The sequence below is a fragment of the Epinephelus fuscoguttatus genome, linkage group LG21 (assembly GCF_011397635.1).
Source record: "Epinephelus fuscoguttatus linkage group LG21, E.fuscoguttatus.final_Chr_v1".
In the NCBI taxonomy this organism is placed as follows: domain Eukaryota; kingdom Metazoa; phylum Chordata; class Actinopteri; order Perciformes; family Serranidae; genus Epinephelus; species Epinephelus fuscoguttatus.
In genome coordinates this window covers 18,549,787-18,571,351 of record NC_064772.1, presented here as the reverse complement: position 1 = coordinate 18,571,351, position 21,565 = coordinate 18,549,787, and the positions used below count along the sequence as shown (strand labels likewise).

Below are 21,565 nucleotides of genomic sequence, written 5' to 3'. Positions count from 1 at the left end.
TTGCCAGCGAGCAAAAAGAAAAGATAAGGGGAGGAAATTCATTTTAAGCCTATTTGAGCGTCTTTAAATCTAGCGTGTTAAGTCCTTGAGGTGTTTTGAGGGAGGGTGAAACCAGTCTTTGTCTCAGGGCAATGACTCATCTGCTTTACAATAAAGCAGATCACCAGCACTCTGCTCCCGTTTCTTAAAACACGGCAGTGGCCTGTCACATTGCTGAGGATTTTTTTCTCACATGGAAAAGGCTTATGTAAGAAACATCCAGCTCTGAGACATCTTATATAATTATCCCTTGTATCAAACCAGATTCATTATTGCGCTTCTGAGACTAAACTCACGATTTGCGAACGAGTTCTCTAGAAAGCATCCATTTCCTGATATCCCATGAAGGTGATGAAGAGGAGGTGGCAGGTAGTTCAATGAGGGGGCACGGAACAGATGGTGGTCTGTCCGACGCGCGCCAGGTGGAACTTGGTTTGGACAGGCTGCACACACACACACACACACACACACACACACACACAAATGCACACACAGACACAGGTCAGAGGGGGGGCATTGATACTGCAGGGGGGCTTCAGTTCCTCTCCACATGACAAGGCTGCAGGAATACCAATAAAACCAAAGTCTGGTGATGTAAAGTTCATGCAAAGTTAGTGCAGAACTTAACATGACACAAAACCGTCCATATAATCTATCATTTATTGTCTTAAAAACATACAGTTCTGTCATTTTTGTAAAAAAAAAAAAAAAAAAAAAAAATGGCAACTAAATCAAGAGACAGTATCTTGTTTGAACTCATTTGCACTACAGGGAATGTGAAGTTGACTTCACCCTGTATTCAATTTTGGGATGGAGGCACTAGCGCTCTGTTACCTGCTTCTGTGGTTACCTGTTTGTTTGGTTAAAAAAAAATCAGTCAAATCTGATGAAGAAGGGAAAAGAGAAAGAAAAGGGACGCTACCAAAAGATACTGAATCACAATGCCAAGCACGAGTATGTGGACAAACAAATCATAGTAAGCAACACAGATCCATATGACTTGGCAATCTAACACTGGATTATGGACCCCGATGTAAACTAATTTTTGGACTGAGGACATGTACTTTGAGTTTTTCCAAGTTGCAAATTCCTAGAAGCTCATTAACAGTCTTGCTGTGGCTGGGTGGAGATCTGCTGTGGGAGCAAAAGTAAGGTGGCATTCCTCTTTTTGGCCCCATTAGAGAATTAAACCAAACAAAACAGCCACAAGAGCTATAACAGCAGCAAGCAGAGGTAACAGCGCATTTCTCACAAGTCGGTGCCTCTGTCCCATATGGTGGGATTTACCTTCACAAGGGACTACCCATTGTTTTGATGGCCAAAAATTCTGAAGCCCCATTAGGTCAAAAATGTCCCATAGGACCGAAAGATCATTTCTGCGACAGCCCTTTATCCCAAGAACAAACACCCAATGCTCTGAAGGTCCGTTTCTCTGAAAATTCACACTCCCTGCACCACTTGAAACTTTACATTTGTCAACAATGCTGTGGTTAGGTTTAGGCACAAAAAACACTTGGTTATGGTTACGAAAGGATCAGGTTTTGGGTTAAAGCACCCAAGTTTGGTGGTACAGCAGCTGCTGGGAAAGCAGGGATGGGTCGGGATTAGTGGCTCAAATGCAGCTGGGAAACTGAAACTACTGTAAATGTAGAGAGTATGTATTTTCAAAGACATGGGACTTTGGAACAATGGGCATTTGTTTTTGTGGTAACGGGCTGTTGGAGAAATGAGCTTTTGGTCCAGTGGGTTACAATTTGAACTAACTTGGCTTTGGAATTTTGCGCTGTTGGAACAATGACATGGCACTTCTTCGCATTCTCTATTAGCTATCATGGTAGTCAGCTTGCTTGCTGATGGGGAAGTATACCGCGCATGCTAAGGTTTGTTAGCAACAAGCAATGTTTGTATAAATAACTCATAGTTACTGTGACTACTTCAGAGATGACAGCTAAGGCCACACTTTCAATATGCAGGACTCTGAAATGAATTCAGCTTCCTCACAGCTGAATTATTGAATGTTTCAGTGATCTAAGGCAAAGTCTGAGATCTGGTGCTAAATGAGTTCTCAGTAATAGAAGGTTCTTTCTGCAATTCACCTGACCTAGAAAACCCCATTTAAAAATGTGCTATTGATATTTTATATTTAGAGTGCCTCTCAGATGCATGTTATTGTGAAGAATAATGGAGAGCTTCACTGCATGAGGTTTCACTATAAAGGATGTGAACATTTTGCAGCACAAAACCTCACCATCACTCAGACTGAAGATAGAACTGTGTAAGCCTGGGGCCATTTTAGGCTCATTTTAATTACATACCACACAGCATCACTGTTATAGGTATTAATAGCATTATAAACATGTGAGAGTGCTGCAACATAAATATTATCAAGAGTGGCAAAACTATTAAATAAACCACTCTGTAGTTTCAAGTGAAAAATCAGTAAAAAATGAGATTTCACATCTCGTGTCACTCATGTCACTTCTGCAGGGTTCGAATTTCAATTTCACACTCTGCTGGGGTGCGTAACACGCACATCACTTAAACACAGGTACAGAAACAGGGAGGTGGTGGGGAGGGCTGGCCTGTTAAAAAATGGATCAACACATGTATTCATGAATGAGTAAACAACCAAGGGATGAACATAAATGAATACATCAGACACGCCGTTGGCATGCTAATACAGCATTCACTGCTCATCGCATAGGCAAAGCACACCAGCTCCTAGCTCCTTCTACTTTCAAATCAAGCACACGCACACAAAAGAAAAAAAGATTAAACCTTTATTGTAATTTCTTAAATCTATCCAATCACAGATTAGGGAGGGTCCTCATTATGGTGTAACAGTGTGTGTGTGTGTGCGTGTGTGTGTGTGTGTGTGTGTGTGTGTCCAGATTTGACTTGGAGAAGTTGTTTCGAAGTATCCATCTCCAGGAAGCTTCCTGTAAGTCGACTGCAGCTCTCAAATTCTCTGTACTCACTATCTGCAATCTGAATAATTCATGAGTGAACAATAAATACCAACAAAAAAGGAAAAAAAGGAGGTCTGTCAAAAAAGGGAAATGACTGTGACCTTCCATGCAAAATAAGTGGAAGTCGTGAGGGCGATATGCAGTGAGAGATAGGTATGAGACAGGGATGAAAAACGACAGGGGAGCGGAAACAGAAACACGGAGAAAAGAATGAGAGGGAAATAAAATGAGAGCTGTACAAATGAGAGAAATATTTCCTCTCTTGTAAAAAAAAAAAAAAACCTCCATATGCTGGAGTGTGATACGGAAATAGGTCCTTCTGTATTCATGAATCTCTTAGAGCGCAATCAATGGGGTAAGCGATACATAAAAGATGAGGCCGAGTTTGACCTGTGCACTGAGGGGGAGGGGAAGTGTTCTGCAGAGCCTGGACTGGAGGAGATGGCGATTTAGACTCTGTCAGGGCATCCTTTGAAGTTTTGGCAGATGAGGATGGGCTGTGGATCAGCCTGTGCCCCTGCTGCATTAACCCCCCAAGTCCCAGCTATGCTTGCACTGAGTCAGCAGCAGCACCAGCGGGCTTCCTGCCTGGCCAGCATGATGCATAATCTCGACACTGGTGTAGCACGGATCCATTATACAGAGCCATTATTCAAAGTTAAGCAGTGATTATCACTGTGCTTTATTACATTTTCACAGCAGCATGACTTCACACCAGTCAGCTGTGGATCTGATGCTTATTTTGGTCGAAGATGGAATTTGTGGAACAAGAGCTCATCATAACATCGACTCAGAAGTTGTCGTGCAATTCCTTATCTGCCAGCAGACAGCACACACACACACATACATGGACACAGAGGCAAGGCCGAGGACCTTTATCGGGTTTAGGATCAAGATCAGTGCAGATTGAAAGTCACACTCACGCACGCGCACACACACACACACTCAAACGGGCTGTTAGCACACTTTTGCCTGATTGTTTGAGGCATGCGGGCACTCTGGTGATAAATAGAGGTGAGTCACGTCAGAAAAGAGGATTAGAGGGGCTGTGAAAAAGCAGAGAATTATTGACGGAAAAGAGGAGGATTTAGATTTAGCTCTGCCAGTCCACAAGAGCCTCTAACCCCTCCCCTCTCCCCGCTACATACACACACTTACGCCTAAACTGGTGATGACTCAGTGAGACCGTCTCAGGTCACTTTGGACTGACATTGCTCAGGCAACCGTAAATCCAAGCTGTGACCCGCTCTGACCCAACTTTTTCTATTAGGCCTTATCCCATCACTGTCTGCAGACCCAGTCAGCTACAAACACACTGAAGCATCTCTCGAAAACCGAAGGGCCCAGGCCGGTGTAATACATAATGTACGAAGGAATATGCAGACACGGAGTCAGACGTGAACTTGTAGAATCTCATTTATCAGCAGAAAAACATACACTAATCCTGTTCAAAATACACCCAAATCTCTGTGTGATTAAAATAATTCCAGATTTTGAATAAATCATGGGTGATTAAACTAACCAGGATACAATCTGTCTTGCGCTTTTTTTCTTCCTGCTGCACAAAAACACTTGAAGAAACTGCTAAGAAGGATGAAAGTGGCCGAGAGCTACCCAGAGAGAGTTTCAAGAAAAAGGCAGAGCGTATGAAAGTCTATCTCCAGGCCTTCGGGTTAGACAGAAAAAAAGTGTTTCAACACTACACAGAGGGAGGATAAACTTTTTGCACTACTTAAAAGAAAGAAGTAGAACGTGGATTGTGTGTGTATGCGCGCTTGTGTGTGTGCCTGTGAATGTGTAGTTGTGTGCGTGTTTTGGGGGTTTTTACAAGGGCACTGAGACGTGTACAGTATTTGCAATTGAAATGCGCGGCGTGATTCGGAGGCAGGCGGGGTTGACAGCACCCCACCTGGCTGCTTAGACTTCCAAAGGGCACACTTAATGAATTCACAGTGCCGTAATGTGAGAACCACACACTGATGACAGGTAGTCATTTATTAAAAAGCAGGTGTTAGTGTGTGTATGTGCGTGCGTGTGTAGATAATCGCTACAAGAAGATCTGACTGCAGTTTAGTCATGAGACATGTCAGATCAGTGATTTTGTGCAGAGAGTGGCACTGATTCCTTTACGTTCTGATCTAAAACATGCCAATCTATTATTTAAATAAATACTTTCATGATCTAAAGTATGTCAACGCAATGCTGTTAAGCAGGGGTTTTTTTCCCTGTTAAGGTGAATATTTTTGGTATTTTCGCATAGCCAGGCCTATCTCACAGTCTGCCAGCGCTGGAAAAGGTCTCTCTGAAAGACACTCTTGATTGTTTGTATTTCTTAAAACAAGAGCTGGGAAATTTATTGATATATCATGATATGAGATTAGATAGCGTCTTAAATTTGTTGGATATCGTGATATCAAAACGGTTGTCCTTTCTTGGATTCAAAGGCTGCATTACAGTAAAGTGATGTCATTTTTTAACTTATCGACTGTTCTGGCTGTTCTGTTATTTGCGTTACCCACTTAATCAACAATCCACATCACTGATGATTATTTATCGGAAATCTCATTGTGTAAAGCACCAACACTCAACCCTACAATATCATTGATATCAAGGAATTTGGTCAAGATTATCATGACATTCATTGGTCTGGCAGAACCCATCATAATCTCAGAATAAGGGAAAAAATGCCCTGGCTTGTTTGTATTTCTTTTAACCAACAGCAATCATCTTGGTGCCTTTACAAAATAGTGTTGGGAGAGAACTTGTTTTGGTGGAAAATGGCTGAATCCCTATAAAAGTAAACATTACAAAACATAGGTTGCTGAAGCAAAAATGTGGAGATAAGTCCGGCTATGCAAGACTAGTTTTGGGGAATTTCGAAAAACAGTAACACACAGGAAGTGTATGACCGTCTGAAATAGGTGGCTGATGATAGGCTTCTATCCACAGTCTACATCCTGTGAGTCAGACTATTTTTCAGAGACAATCCTTATCTGACCCGGGGGTCTACGGATAAAGATTGCTGTATGTTAAACAAGTTGGAAACCCCTCTAAAACAAACTTGTGATTTTAGGCTATATACTGTCAATACACTTGACTTGACCTATGCTGTCAAATCCAGTGGCGGATGTCGGGGTTTCCAACCACCTCCACACCCTCCCCCTTGCAATCGATCACTACCAATAAATTGTCATCTCTAGGAAACAGTCTGCACGACAATAATAGAGGTAAAATATAGTGTATAGGATTTTTGCTGATGCTGATAGAACTAAGCCCCATATTGGACCCGGTTCAGTGTTAGCAAATCGGCTAACCTTCGCAGAGAGCACGAGAAGCATACTGAAGGTACAAAAAGAGATGTGATACCTTCTGTCACTGTCTCTCTATGCGCATTTGTCTCTCTGACATCGTTGTCAGCCTATATTAGAAAAGGATATGGGTTATATCCCAGAACACATATGAACAGCAGCCAAAACAATCAGATATGAGCTGCAAATTTGGCACCGAGCATGAAAGCCTGTGGTGTGAATATAGTGGAAGAGTAAAGGAGACATATGGGGCATTATGTCCGACTGTGTGAAGTCTGAAAGTGAAATGAGCACCAATATGATCTCTATAGAATCATATTAGGAATCAGAGGAATCACTCTATACGGTTTCTTATCTTACAGTCTGACTCAATAGATGCTGACGGATTAGATAAGACCTCCTACTGGCTGACTATTGCATTCTGCTTCCTTTCACTCACCCTCGGGGTCTCTGTTGCCATTTTCAGTGTTAACCGACTATGACATACAGTTGACCTAGCTTACTAACAAGCTACGTGATGATAATGGAAAACTTAAATTTGCATTCTCCAAGCACACAAGTCAAAACAAACAGAGGATATACATGCTGATTTCTTAGAAGAAGACAAAAGTTTGACTTTGAACCAAACATTGAATTGAACATAAGGCAGGTAATTAGTTCCATGAAATATCTCCCTTGGTAATATTTCACCCCATGAGCTCCTGTCAGCTTTGTGCTCTTACGGCTTCCCCATGACAATCCTGATTGGATTAAGAAATTTAAACAGCCCAGATTGTTTTCTTTATCTAAACTGACAGTGTGCTCAGTTAGACCTCTCTCCTGTGAGAGACGGGTCTGGAAATGTGAGATTACCCACCTAGAAAGGCACATCTGTAGTCAGACAGCCTATAATCAAATTCAATCATGTCGATGACACCCATGACACACCTTATATGCATGTGTAAGCGCACACTCTTACAAACACATATAATATCAACACAGAGATAATGGGCTGCATCATAATGTGAGAATTCAAGTTAAGGTATTATATAAACATCGAGGCACCGAAACGTTTCCATAATCTCACAGAAAATACAATACAGTCCCATAAATTGAGGTCTATGGGGACACTTGCCTTCAAGGTCTGAGCTTTGAGAGGCGGGAGCACAGGATGCACTGTTAATAGACAGCCTTGTCACAGCTCTGGTCCACCTCCACTCCTATGTCTCCCTCTCCATTCACATCTCTCTCCCTTATCTTCTCTCTGCTGCTCGCTCTCCAAGCATATGGCTCTCACAACCTTATTTGTGATCTTTTTTGCTCTCTTCCACTTTTTTGTTCTCTCTCATGCATAATCTGTGTTCTTTCCTGTCCTCACTTTATTTCCCCCGGAGACAATCTCTCTCTATCTTTCCTGGCTCCCCTTCTCTCACTCCATCGCTCTCCACTGCTCACTCAGAATAACAGCAGCGATCTATCAGAACATTTTCTGTAACCGGAGGGCAATTTTCTAGACCTGGCAGAGCATCAGCCTTTTGCTATACTGTACCAAGACACTGTTGTAATAATAACACCAAGAAATCTGATTAACACAGCGTAGTATGTATGCTGCTGCAGCAGCAAAAGCAGCGATGGTGCAGCGGTGACAGGCAAGGCCAGTGATTTCATGCAAATTCACAAGGTTTCCACGGGCTGTGAATGACTGACGTGCGCTCAGAGGGGAAGGGTGCATGCAAATAGTAGTTCAAGAGAAGGGTGTGCTCAGTGATTAAGTGAAAACACAAGCTTGGGACTCCAATCAGGCCAAATCAATGTGAACTAATCCTGTGCCAATTAAGAAACCGTGGTTCAACGCCCAGGACCTAATTCAATCTCTTGTGGAGTTCTCGCTGTGAAAGGATTGATTGAAAGTCCTGGACAGCAGCCAGACGAATGAGAGAATGCAGTTATGAGAGATTTTTTTTTTCTTTTAACAGACACAGCTCTTGGCATTCAAGAGTACATTGATCGTGGGTCAGACATAAAGTGTTTCAATGTATCGGCCCCATAGCTCAATGCTTTACAGTACTTTGAAGAGATGATAGATGGGATCCAGCTGGGAAGAGGAAACGGGAGGGCTGATGATGAGTGAGATGGCGCCGGTGCTGATGAAGCTTTATCTTCGCACCCATTAGGTTCTTTTTGTCATTTTTTTTTAATCTCTCAATGATAATCTCCTTTTTTTTTATTCCTTTCTCATTTTACTCATTATAATAATTAATACTGCAAATTTAAGAAACATTTCAACCCAAAAATTTAATAACACATATTTTCTTCTGAGTCAAGTCAAACATCTCTACAGCTGATATCTCAAACACTGGGCAACTCACACAGAAACAATCCAGACTGATAAATCGCACTACATGTAAGAGGAAAAATCTGTAACTTTGACTGCCCCTTTCAGAAATATGCATTGCATATGCACAAACATGTTCTCTGCTCCCCTGCCACATGCACACCACTAAATAAACAGTGAGCGTTATATTCCTGATGTAGACACAAGCACAAAGCTCAGGGGGATGTTTTTCCCCGACAGACAACGGAGGAGGAGGAGGTGAGAAAGAGATGACAAGTGTGTGATAGGACAATTTTACAAAATATGAACTCTTTCTCTTTGAGTATCTCTTAGGTAGCTGCTGCTGGCACTGTGAGATGAGGGGTTAGATATCACGAGGCAGTAATAGTTGGTTACAAGCAGGAGAGGAAGCAAAACCTGAAATCTGCCATCCCTGAGACTTATTTTACACTTCATAAAAGCAGTAAGGCTCATCTATAGCCAGACTCATTTGTCACACTTAGCTTACATTAGGAGATTTAATGGATAAGGCTGGTGATATTCAATATTGTTCTTACTGTTAACAAATCCCATGAAAATTCGAGAATCAACAAAAAATTGATCCTGTACTAACAAGTGTTGTGTGTGTGGCCAGATATTCCTCTCTGCCATAAACCTTCATTATTTTATTTACTAAGATTAAGTAAGCGGTATTAAAAACACATCAGTGAGCCACAGTGTTGTGCTGGCTGGCATCTTCCCTCATTACAGTAAACATGGGCACTGTAGTTTATCTAAAGTCGATCCCTTCTATACCCTCCTGCTGCTGGAAATACTCACCAGCACAGCAAATCCACAGATGGAAACAGACCCAAAACAAATGCATGTTTTACTGTGGTTTGATCAATGTTTGCTCAAAACTACAGTGTCCAGCTGTTTAAGTAAATAAATGAGTCTTTTTTTAAAGATGAAAATAAATATTGCGCTCAGATCAGTTTTTTAAACATTCATATCTTCCTTCTGTGGGAACAAATGCGCTTAGAGTTTAGTACCATAACAAGCTGAGAAAGTCACAAAGTATCAAGAGACCAACTAATTAAATGTTGGTTTTGGTCTTTTAATGGGGTTTGTTGGCAGCAACAAAAGATATAGAATACACATAATCAATGAAAGTTTGCAGCAGTGTTGTCAAACAGATCAATTTATCAATACATATTGATTCTGAATATTTAAAATGGTTTCAATACTCATTGTCCACGGTATGGAAATACCAGCACCAGCTGCACTTTCTCACTCTCTTTTATTGTTAATGTTCACTAATGTCATTCTGCTGTTCTCTAACCAAAAAAGCAATGTCGCTGACATCATGTAATATTGTTGTTATTTTTATCTTTTACTAAAACTTTCAATTTAATACCTTCCATATCAAGTTTTCCTCTCTGTATCAAAATGGTATCAAAAATCAATATTTTTCAAGGTACTGTATCAAAGTTAGAAATTCCAACACTAGTTTACAACAAGTAATTGTGACTCAACACCTCTCTGATGTTAACGACTATTAAAACAAGTAATTTTATTTGAATGATTTGTTTTGTGTGTGTCATGCATCAATAACTACCCAGCCCAAACAGGCTTACAAGTCACCACTATTTAGAAAAAGAGCCCAGAAACCAGAGTAGCAACATAAATTACAAATAATTAGGGCTGCCCCCCAACAGGCGACTAAACGTTTGTCGACCAGAAAGGTCATTAGTCGGGAAGATTTTATTGGTCGCTTAGTTGCAGAGAAAAAAAAAACAACAAACAAACAAAAACAAAACAAAATGTAAAACTCCATTAGGAGCTGTGCCTTGTCAAAATAAATCAAAACCCATATGACTGGACCATGTGGGAATTTAATTTGAAAGGACAGACACAGGAAGTGGCCACGCTCAGCAGTCAGACAGGAGTCACATTCATTTTTTATTTTATTCCACAGGCTAGTTAATAACATGTCGGGCAGGAAATCCAAAGTGTGGGATCATGTTGAGAAGGTGAAGGACAAACCCAAGGTGATATGTAAACTCATCTTCATTGGTCAACTACGAACATGACGTGTCATCTGAAACATGGAAGTAGCTACATGCCCATTAGCCACTTAGCACAATCATTACTGCTTTGCCAACAGCGTCATTAACAGGCGGCTCGCTCAGTGTGTGACGTGCACTTGTAGATAAAATATAGTAGGCTGAAGTCCTCTTTTGCCCGGACATGTCCACTTTTCACGTCCTGTCCGGGGTGTCTGGGGCGTGTTTATAAATTGTTGATAATGTCCAGTTTTCCTTTCGGAACCCAACAGTAATTCTGTTTTGTTATGTCCGAAACTGAACCGAGCCCGACATTATTTAATTACTAAAGCACTGAGTTTGTGTCACACAGTTGTTATGGTTACAGGCTATTTAACAGGCCGGGCGTGCGCCATGGGTGCTCCCCGGAGAGGGAGACCTCCGTGTTTGAGACCGGAGCAGGCGGCGGGAGGTCTGAGGCTTCCAGCGAGAGGAGAGGGAGAAATATAACAAAATAAGATAAAATAGGAGACACCTCTCTCCCTCTTTTATTTAATTTTCAGCATTTAATCAAGGCGGGCGGCGGGAGGTCCGAGGCTTCCAGTGGGGAGAGGGAGAAACAAACAGCCAATGTGTGTCTGTGTGTGTTATGCTCAGGTGTTGTCACGTAAATAACAGTGCCCAAGCAATAAACAGGACAGACAATAGGATTTTATTTATTTTTACACTACATTTTCACTGAAAGCTGACCGAATCTGACCCGAGCCCGAATACAATTTATACATTTTTGACCGAACCCGGCCTGTCAGGACCTGCTGGGCTCGGATCGGGTAGCCACACTCTAGTGTGTGTATGTATCCCCTATAGGGGCCTATCTGAATTTCTGTCTTTGAGAGATATTATTTTGTAATATAACTGAATTTTCTATCCATACATATTAACTTTAAATATATTAAAATTATAAGGCATCTTTGAGTAAACTGCGAGTATCATTTAAGTAGGCTATGTCGTGGCCGGCCGAGTGTCCTCTTTTTTGGAAATCAAAATATGGTCACCCTAAAATATAGGCCTATATTAATGAAGGTTCATTAGTACGGTTTGTATTTCTCTGTAATGTAGCACAGTGTTAACAATGTTACTGAGACTATTCTGTCTCAGTCACCCAAAATACATAATTTAATAGTTAAAATAATGTTGTAAACATGTGGGCGAGTAGTCGACTAATGGCCCTGAATGTCGACTATTGGTCGACTAGGAAATTCTTAGTTGGGGACAGCCCTACAAATAATACTAAACCAATAAACCACCCCGACAGTGTTTTTTTTCCCTAAGTTCTACAGGCAGCCAGCTTATAAGCATCAAAATTTAACAACCGTCCCTTCCTGGAATCATCAGTGTTCATCAGACATTTCATTGAATACATGTTCTTCACTCACCATGATGACAGTGTGACATGAAGCATGGCTTTACATCTGTATGTCCCATGATCAGCACACAATGATCCTGGTGGATACATTCCCATGTTCCTCCAGTTTAGAAATCACAGTCAAAGACCAGTGCGTTCATCAGTCAGACGTGGGACTGATTCATGTCGCTGTCCGAGTGAAGGACAAAACTGTCAATCATCCATTGTACATGATGTGTGTCTTCTGTGGCCTTGCCAGTCCACGAAGAGCAAAGTGAACATTAATTGTTGGAACTTTTGCCAGGCTGGTTTATCCACAGGAGCAACTGCAACACTCCATCAAACAACAAAATGTGCCTCACCGCCAGAAGCTGCTTATTTAACTGTGTCAAAGTGCTCTATGCTGTATTTTTTCCTTTAAACTTCAAACTTAAATTGAGACAGAGTGGTTATTTGGAAAACACTAAATCCTTTGAATTAATAAAACTGCTTGCGTAACGGCAGCATTCTCTTGGGAGGCACAATTCACTGATATTTTCTTGACTTGAAATGTTTTTGAGATTATGTAACTCAAGGTTTCGGTGGTTTCTGAATAAATTAACAGGGTTTTGTATGTAAAGAATAAATGTGTGGCCGACAGAGGCAGGAATAAGACAGGCAGGACTCATACGTCAAATCTACCAATCTTAAGGAAGCAGATATGCCATTACCGAACCAGTAAGTGTGCTAAGGTCTATCTACAGTGCAGGGCAGCAAGCAGAACCTATCATAACACACACCGTTAAACCCTCACATAGAGCGAAGGAGGGCAGAGGGAGAGGGAGAGAACAGCCCTCGTGTCATTTACAGCAAGCAAAGTGGGACTGAATGAGCATCTAGACCGCCACTTGGACGAGTTACAGCTGAGAGACAGATGCATCGCACAGCTCAGAGGACCAACAAAGGAACAAACAGATTAGGTAAAAAGGAAAAAAAAAGAGAACATGCTGGAGACAAAATGAGGATTGTGTGAAATTCACAGGAGAGATGTAGTCCAGATTTTTAGAGAGCCAGACTGTCTATAATCTTTTACAAAATTGAAATAACACAAGACAAATGAAAGAGGATAATGACGAGTGTTTTTCGAGCACGGGGAATACAACATGCAAGTGAGCACTGCTTTGTCTCTGAGTGTCATGAGACCGGAAGGTGGAGAACTACCTGAGCCAAAGCACTTACAGTATACCTACAATTTGTTTGGCTCAAGTACTCGGTAGCATGTAATCACATTTCTCTGAGGGTGCTTTCCTGTCACTGGCTGGCTGAATACAGTCTAATAAAGCAGACAGGCGCTGGTGCTACAGTCTTATTGTTTCTCATTGAGACTGTCTCTCCCTCATTACACAGGATTAACCTTTACAGCTCAGATCCACTGCTATAAGAACAAAATAGTGCTATAAAAGTGACACAAGCATTCAGTGTTTATGGTGTTATCATAAATACATCAGCATTATAAAACACACAGAGCTGGCTCCTACAGTATCTCCACACACAGATACAGTTCGTTCTTTTTGAGCAAGCAGGAAAGTCACTATTGGCGTTATTATTTCAGGCATTGGTTTTGTTTATCGATGACCTTTTACAGCAATGGTCCAACAAACCAACTGAGATAACAAAATATCAGGAGAGGAGCAAAAGGGAGGTCAGACATCAAAGAAGCTGTGGGGGGAGAGTGCGTGTACAGCAAGCGTGTTTCACACATAACTGGATGAAATCAGGTTTTATTTCAACCAAACTTGATTTGGCGATTGGTGGAACAGTGGAAAGACAAACCAAGATGCCTCGGTTTTTGTTAAGTTTTATTTTGCTGCTGTTGACTCTGAATGACATGTGTTTTAGGATAAAATCACGGTTTACTTAAATGTAGTCTGGTGGGTTGGTGATAGCAATTTTGGGGTGTTTCTAGTTAAACAAAAAGGATCTTACTCTTTAACAAAAAGGTCTGTCTCTGTAGGGATCCTTACATAATGTCAGACACTTAACAATCGTCAGTCTGTCAGTGGCTCTAGAACTGTTTGTGGACATACATCGAGGGTGCATATGCCCCAAGTGGTTACATCGCAGCCTGATTCACAGCTGCCACCTGCTGCCCTCTTGCTCAATACTGGACCAGTATCAAAGGCTGTCATTCCCATCAGTCACTCAGACTCAAAAACATGGGAAAAGGGGTTCAGGTGAAAAAATACCAAAGTTACCCTTTAATTTGACCACTTATAAGACTTGTATTCCACATACATGCAGGCCTACTTGATCCAGTCGACTGATTATATTCCAGTAACTGCGAAATCCATTACATTTATGGACTGGTTTAATCTTCTCATGAAGACAATAATAATCAAGTGCAACATTCAGTAGCTCATGCAGCATCTTTGTCTCTTATAATGCAAAGTGAAGTCAGCTATGAAATGTGGTTTGAGGCTGCGTTTAAACACTCCTGTGTATGATAATATGAGATTAATCAGGATGTAGTGATGATGTGACTTATAAAGACATTAGGGAGGCAAAGTGTTCTGAATAGTGAGTGAGGTGAGGTGGGGAGGTGTGTCGCTGGTGATAGTCTCATACATAAACACAAATGGGGAGAACAGTGATTTGATAGCAGATTTTCGGACGTGACAATCAGTCCTGCCAGGTAGAAAACTAGAATAACGGCCTTGCAGATGTATGCCTTTGCACTCAAGTCAAGTTGCAGTTAGTTTTACATCAATGTCTGTCCAGACTCATGTGTCGCCATGACAGTTGACAATGCTTTAAATGTGGATGTTGCTGTTAAGAAGCACTGAATTCTAAAACCAGGCAGCACAGAAGATCTCAACAATCAGCACAGTATCAAGGTGAACACCAAAGATTTGTGACACCAATTCAGTATCTGACCAAATGTCTCCCCTTCTGTTCCTGAGATATGACATTGAATAATTGCCAGAAGAGTGTGTTGCCACAATGAAGGTGACTTCTGACCTTTTGGATATAAAATTTCATCACTTAATCATTTTAACCTCTTAGATATGCTCTTAGCTCCTCCTTTTCATGCTGTGTCTGACTTATCAATGTCATTTCTGTTTGTCATTGATGCTGCTCTGTTCTGTTCCCTGGGCTCTTTGCTGCTGCTCTCCCTGCCTTAGGCTTTCCATGTAGGTGCATGGAAGGGCAGAGAAGAGTGCTCTCTCTGCCTGAGGCTTTCCATGTTGGCATACAGAAGGGCGGAGAGGTGTGTTCTTTTTGCCTTAGGCTTTCTACATAGGCGCGTAGAAGAGACTTTCTGCGTAGGCCTAGGAGAAGCAGAGAGGCCTGAGAACACCACCAAATATAATATTGCAAATGGACATAAACATGATTTTTGAAGTCACAGTGACCTTGACCTCTGACTAACAAAATCTAATCAGTTCATTGTTGAGTCCAAATGGACGTTTGTGCCAAATTTGAGGAAATTCCCTCAACGTGTTTCTGAGATATTGTGTCTCAAGACTACGATGGACAGACAGACTGATGGCTCGACACACAGACAGAGAGATGGACAAATGGATGAACAGACAAATGCACAACCTGACACATAATGCCTCCGGCAAAGGCTATCGCTGACGCGGAGGCATACAAAGGTTTAAATGTGCCCAGCGAACCGCTGTCAAGTAAGCAGATTAATAACTCATTAGGTTCTGCTCTCTGACTGTCATAAACTGTCATTATTATGCAACATTGTTTGCATAATTTTGTACTACTCTGCACATGTCCTTGTACAGTAGCTCATTTAGCCTCAGGCACCATGTTCATGCTCTGCCTTCATAGTACTCCTGTAATTCACTTCTTGCATTTCAGTCAGCTCATTTGAACCTTAATGTTATTCTGCTCCAATGCACCACTGGACGCTCTCCATCCCAGCTGTAAATGTACTGTACCAGTTTAAATACACATAGAGTCAATACAAAGATCCTTTATACTGGACAACAGGATGCTAAGCTATCTGTTCATGAGAGTAATATTGTTCATTGTTTGTGCGTTTGTTTCTTTACAGGAATAGTTTCCAAAATGTAAGACTATTACCATAATAGTGTGCTTAGTGAATTAGTTTGGATATTATTTTTAATTATCAATTGAACTGAAACAGCTGAAGTCCTCACAGACACACAGCAGCTGTCTCTTCATCAAACACACTGCATACAAATCAAGGAAAAACCAAATTGATCCCCTGTAATAGGTTTCTTTTATCCTGTTGTTTTCCAACTGCTAGTCAGTTTGCAGGGTTTGCTTTTATTGCCCCTCTGCACCAGATTCTACATTTACTCCACATACTGCAGGGTTTTGATAATTCTACAGAGACTTCAGAAGACATGGGATGTGCTTGTGTAATTCTGATGTTCCACTCTTGCAGAGTCTCATTAGCCTAACCCTCCTCACACCCTCCACCTTTTTGAAATTCACAGAAGCTATCACAGTATTGACAGCTCCTGAACATTTGTTGCATCTGACAATTTAACCAGATAAATAAAAGATGTTATCCACACAAACATGAAAGAAACTATATAAACATTAATTTGGGTACAGAGACTGAAAGACGAACCTGCAGACTGAACAGTCACCCCTCCATCTGGCTGACACTTCCAAGCTCTCTGAAGCAGTCCCACGAGAAACACATGAAGTCATCAGATCAGTGTGTACACATTACATGCTATCTCCCATTAACTTGTCACTTAGTGCGTAATTGTTCACCAGAGCCTGTTGGTTATATGTTCGACGCAGCATAAGATTACACGTACATAAGAAGAGGATCTATTGAAAAATATGCATGACTCATTAGAAAGAATGGTGCTTGGGTCTCTTAAAAAGATTGTTTCCTGTTTATGAGGTCTATGTGGCATTCACATACTTCTTTGGTAGGAAGATTATACCTCCATGAGACAATAAATCAAATGTATTATATTGTGTGGTTATTATATGTGAGTGCTTGCATGCATGCAAAACAGAAGCCTATACAGTTTAGAATGACAAGCACAAGCGTGTTGGCGAATACAAATGTATATAGGATCACGTGACTGTACAAAAAAGGATTAACATCACACACCATATGTATTTTATTTGCAGCGCAGATTTTGTGCTGATCACATGAACGGACCAAATCCACGGCAGCGTATTTTTCCCCTCTGTGTCGTCCCACATACTGGTGAGAGGAGCACTCCTTGATCTCTACCTCAGCTAATCTGAAGAGAAGGTAGTCAGGCTATCAGTGGGGAATTTAAGGGGATTACACATGCTGAACAAAATAAGGCTTAGGCTGAATACTACACAACCTGGTGCGTGCGCGCATAAACTTACTGTGTGTGCACAAACACACACATCGGCACGCAATATAACTGTAATTGTGTCCACAGAGGGCGAGGTTAATATCTTTGTCTCTAGTGTGATGTCTGATGTTTGCAGGGGTGATAGGGGAATTTTTGCACAATCTGACCTTATGAACTTGGAGTCTAACATCTGAATTTGGAACTCTGAGTTCAAACCTTTTATCTAACGCAATGTCTCAGAAACCACTGATGCAACTTTTGAAAAGATTTTTTTTTTTTTTTTGACATTTTGCCTTTGGTAGAGAGATAAGGAGAACAAGATGACAAGGACCTCCCAGTTGAATTCAAAACCTTGCGTATGCGTTGTTTGTAGTGCTGCAATGATAAATCGATCAATGTATTAGTCGTTAGAAAAAACATTTTTATTTATTTTGACAACTGAACCATTGTTTAAGTCATTTTAAGTAGAATATTAAAACATTTCTCTGTTAACTTCTAAAATGTTCAAATTTGCAGCTCTGACCTGATTTTAAATTGAATGTTTTAGGGTTGTGGACTGCTGGAAGGACTAAACAAGATACTGACATCACCCTGGGCTCTAGGAAATTGTGATGAGCATTTTTAATCATTTTCCGATGTCATATAGACCAAACAATTAACCATCTAATCAAGGTAATCACCTACAGATTAATCAAAAACAGCCGTTGGTTGCAGCTCCAGCATGCACAAAAGCCCACTACTGATATTCAAAGACTTCCTATAATATCCCAACATACCGTTGATGTTTTTGACTGCACTTAAATTTTGATGACTCAATGTCCTCTCCACACTAGCCCCTCTGCACATGCCCATCTGTGCCAGCGGCGCTGAGAGAGTTAAGAGAGTCAAGAGAAGTCAAGTGGAGGTTTAAGTTGGCAGCCAGCGCAGTGGTTACATCATCGGCCAGGATCTACAGTAAGTGTCATCACCTGAGGAGAACCTGGTGCCACGAGGCTGGCGGCCAGCAGCACCAGACTGACAGCATGGAGTCACCCCGCCCACTACGGCTGCCTCGCGTAATGGCACATCAATCTAAATCAGACACAAAACATGCCTGTACGCCCACTCACATGCATCCTGCACCATAAATACACATTAACACACAGCCAGGCAAGCATATGTGTACAGGATTACTATGATCACCGGCTTATACACACTCATGCGTATACAGGAACGTTATAAATGTACTGAAACACAAAATGAAACCTTCGGCAGTTCAGTAAAATACAGGACTGAACTGTTTGTTCAGTGAGTGGCTGTAAAATGCAGTGGAAGATGGGTGCACAGAGTTTACCAATTACAGTATTTGAGGCAACCTTGCCAAATAAAAGTCTTGGAACTGATCTACCTTTGTGAGAAACGTCACCTCGGAGCTTCAAGACATCAGTATTACATATGTTACCCTGAGAGACACCTGGATACAACACTTTTCTAGCCCAAACACGTCCACCCTCTTCCCTATACTCATACTCAGCAGTCAGTTAATCATTTTTATTGACACTTGCTTGAGGGGAAATCAGAGGATGTTGACGCATCACTATGGCATGGTCTAGTTTGTTTGCGTATAATCAATGTACACCCATTGATTGTTAGCTATCCCATTACTCCAGTGGTACAGCTGCAGGCAGTTTTCACAGGTCATTGCAAAAAACGTTAGCCGTGGTTAATTTTTTGATTAGTGCAATGATTAGCCAGAAACAACAGACCTGCGATAATCGTTTAAAGACCTCAGCGTCTTCATTATCTGTGTAAATATTCTACTACTTGATTAAATTTTTGTCTATCATGAGTATAAAACTATCAGAATTAATGTTTGGCAATGAGCAGAGGCTTAATTAGATGTCTAAATGCCTGGTGTAATTTTCGCGGGACTTGTTCCAAGAATTTATTGCGTGGCTGGCGACCAAATGCAACATGTTTTTCAGCAAACTGTGTAGTGATGATGCCTTAAAATTATCTGGCATTTGGAGATAGGAGAGATTCCGAAAGTAATGCCAGCGTTTAAAGGGCGAGTGCAGTCAAAATTACTGAATGAATGAACGAGTGAGTTTGGGCCTGAAGGAAATCTGCCGTTTATCACAGCTGGGTGTAAACGGGACAAGTTGATTACAGTGTTTACCAAACTCTGCTGCACATGAGCAGTGCTTTGAAATATCCTCTGAAATAAGAATAATCTTTCCTTTTCTTATCTTTTCTTTGACATATTTTCCTTTTTTTTGTACCTGTTTTGATCAGCCAAACATAAATGACTAATGGCTTAATGGCGCACATGGAGCAGAACCACTTTGTTTTAATTTAAGTGACTGCATAAATTACAACAAGGTATAATGACTCACGCTTCGGTACATTTTGTTTTGTTGCAACCTTCATATAAAGCAAATGAGAAAGAGAATTGCATCTGCTAGGTGACACACACACCCCTCCCCCCACTACACGGGAACACACTCCTCTTTTCCCCCATACCTCCCCTCCTACACACCAAATCATTATGACAGTGACTGCTCATCCCGCCGGCTGCCTCCTCGTCAACGCTGGCCCAGATTCCATCAGATTATACAAATGACATCATCAAGTGTGTGTGTTTATGAGCAAGTGCATGCATGCTTGTATTTTGTCAGTGTCGTATCTATTGCTCTGTTCACTGTATGTGCATTTGTGTATTTTCCAAAGCGTCATCATATACAAAAAAAAAAAGTCTTTTGAACGATACAAACCTTCAGCATCAGGCGTCATCACACTACACACATGCAGATTGGCTTTAGAGACACGGCTCGCGTGTGTGTCAACACAGGAAGTACATCTGTTGTTCTGCGGGCCACTGAACTTCAACAGCCATATATGCTTATATGCATCTCCAGTGACAAGACTCATCTAGAAAAGAGCATCCAGGCACTTTGACATGCAAAGAATAATCCCACTGTGCCGCAGCACACTGAGGTATCGTGACTTGGTTTGACTTCAGCCACGCTGAGGGACCTCCCCCCCCTGCTGTGGCCATCCACATATCATGGAAAACAATATTCAGTGAGGATGTATTATTACTTTTTAGTGGGTTGTGGCCATATACACATGGAATACAGATCAGACAGCAGTGGTGCTGTGGGATACGGTACACTGAATCAAGGTCAACTGTGTTTGACAACTGCATTATTTGAATAAAACAGCCGAAAGGGGGAAAGCTCTTAAAGTCAAACTCATATCACAGACATTTTTGCAGACCAAAATCACGTCAGGGTGATTTGACAAATCTATTGTTAATATATTATTATTTAAATAAAGAAAATGGGTCTTTGGAGATACATCAGAAACATATGCCCTTGAGCCTCTGAGTGGGCGGGCTGGGTACGTCTTTGATTGACAGCTGAGCCGGCAGCGGCACAATGTAAACAAACTTGTGCCAGCTTACAAGGTAGCAACAGTCAGTGAATAGGGATCACATAATTTAGCATCTAAACTGAAACATCTTGAGATGTACTGTCATACTAAAAGTATAGAGTGCTGCAGGAATGATGGGGTTTTTTGTAGGCCAACCTGTATTTTAACATCAGCCTGGTTCCTTCAACAAAAAGCCGATGGGATTTTTCCATTGGATTTTGGATTACTGCAGACAATAAGCTCTGAGGCAAACAAAGGTTGATGATACAGGTTTTGTTTAGCTAGATAATCTTCATAAATGAACACCACTTTTCTGATTTTTGAAGCGGAAATGCAATCGAAAGAAGCAACAAGCTAACATTAGGCTATAAACAGTCTCATTTAGGCACTTCTTAGCAACTGTCTTTTTTAAGACATGTAAAGGCCTCAAAATGCATCAGTATTTTATGTCATAGAACAAAATGTGAAAATGTCTTGAGCTTGTGTTAACCTCAGACCTCATTTAGGCATCTAACCAAAAAACCCAAACAAAAAATTAATTGCCTTTGTTGGGTTGTAGGACTCATTTCTGCAACGCTCAGCAGCAGCTAACAGGCTAATTAGCCTACAAAATTATGTTAGTAGCTTACTTACACACTTTTGTTTGTCTAGTTGCCTAGCTCCGTCAGCAAGCTCAGGTGCAACACAAGATTTCTAGCAAGAATATGTGTACAAAGTGTGTTTTGTTGTTTTTTTATTGTCATGTTGCAGTCTGTTATCTGGTCATTGTCGGCCAAA

At 41.2% G+C, this 21,565-nt stretch overlaps 1 protein-coding gene across 3 annotated transcripts in view; it reads right to left on the bottom strand.

Annotated features, from left to right (window-relative positions):
• Positions 1 to 21,565, bottom strand: part of dlgap1b (discs, large (Drosophila) homolog-associated protein 1b) — a 120,477-nt gene that overhangs the window by 81,806 nt on the left and 17,106 nt on the right. The window lies entirely within an intron of this gene.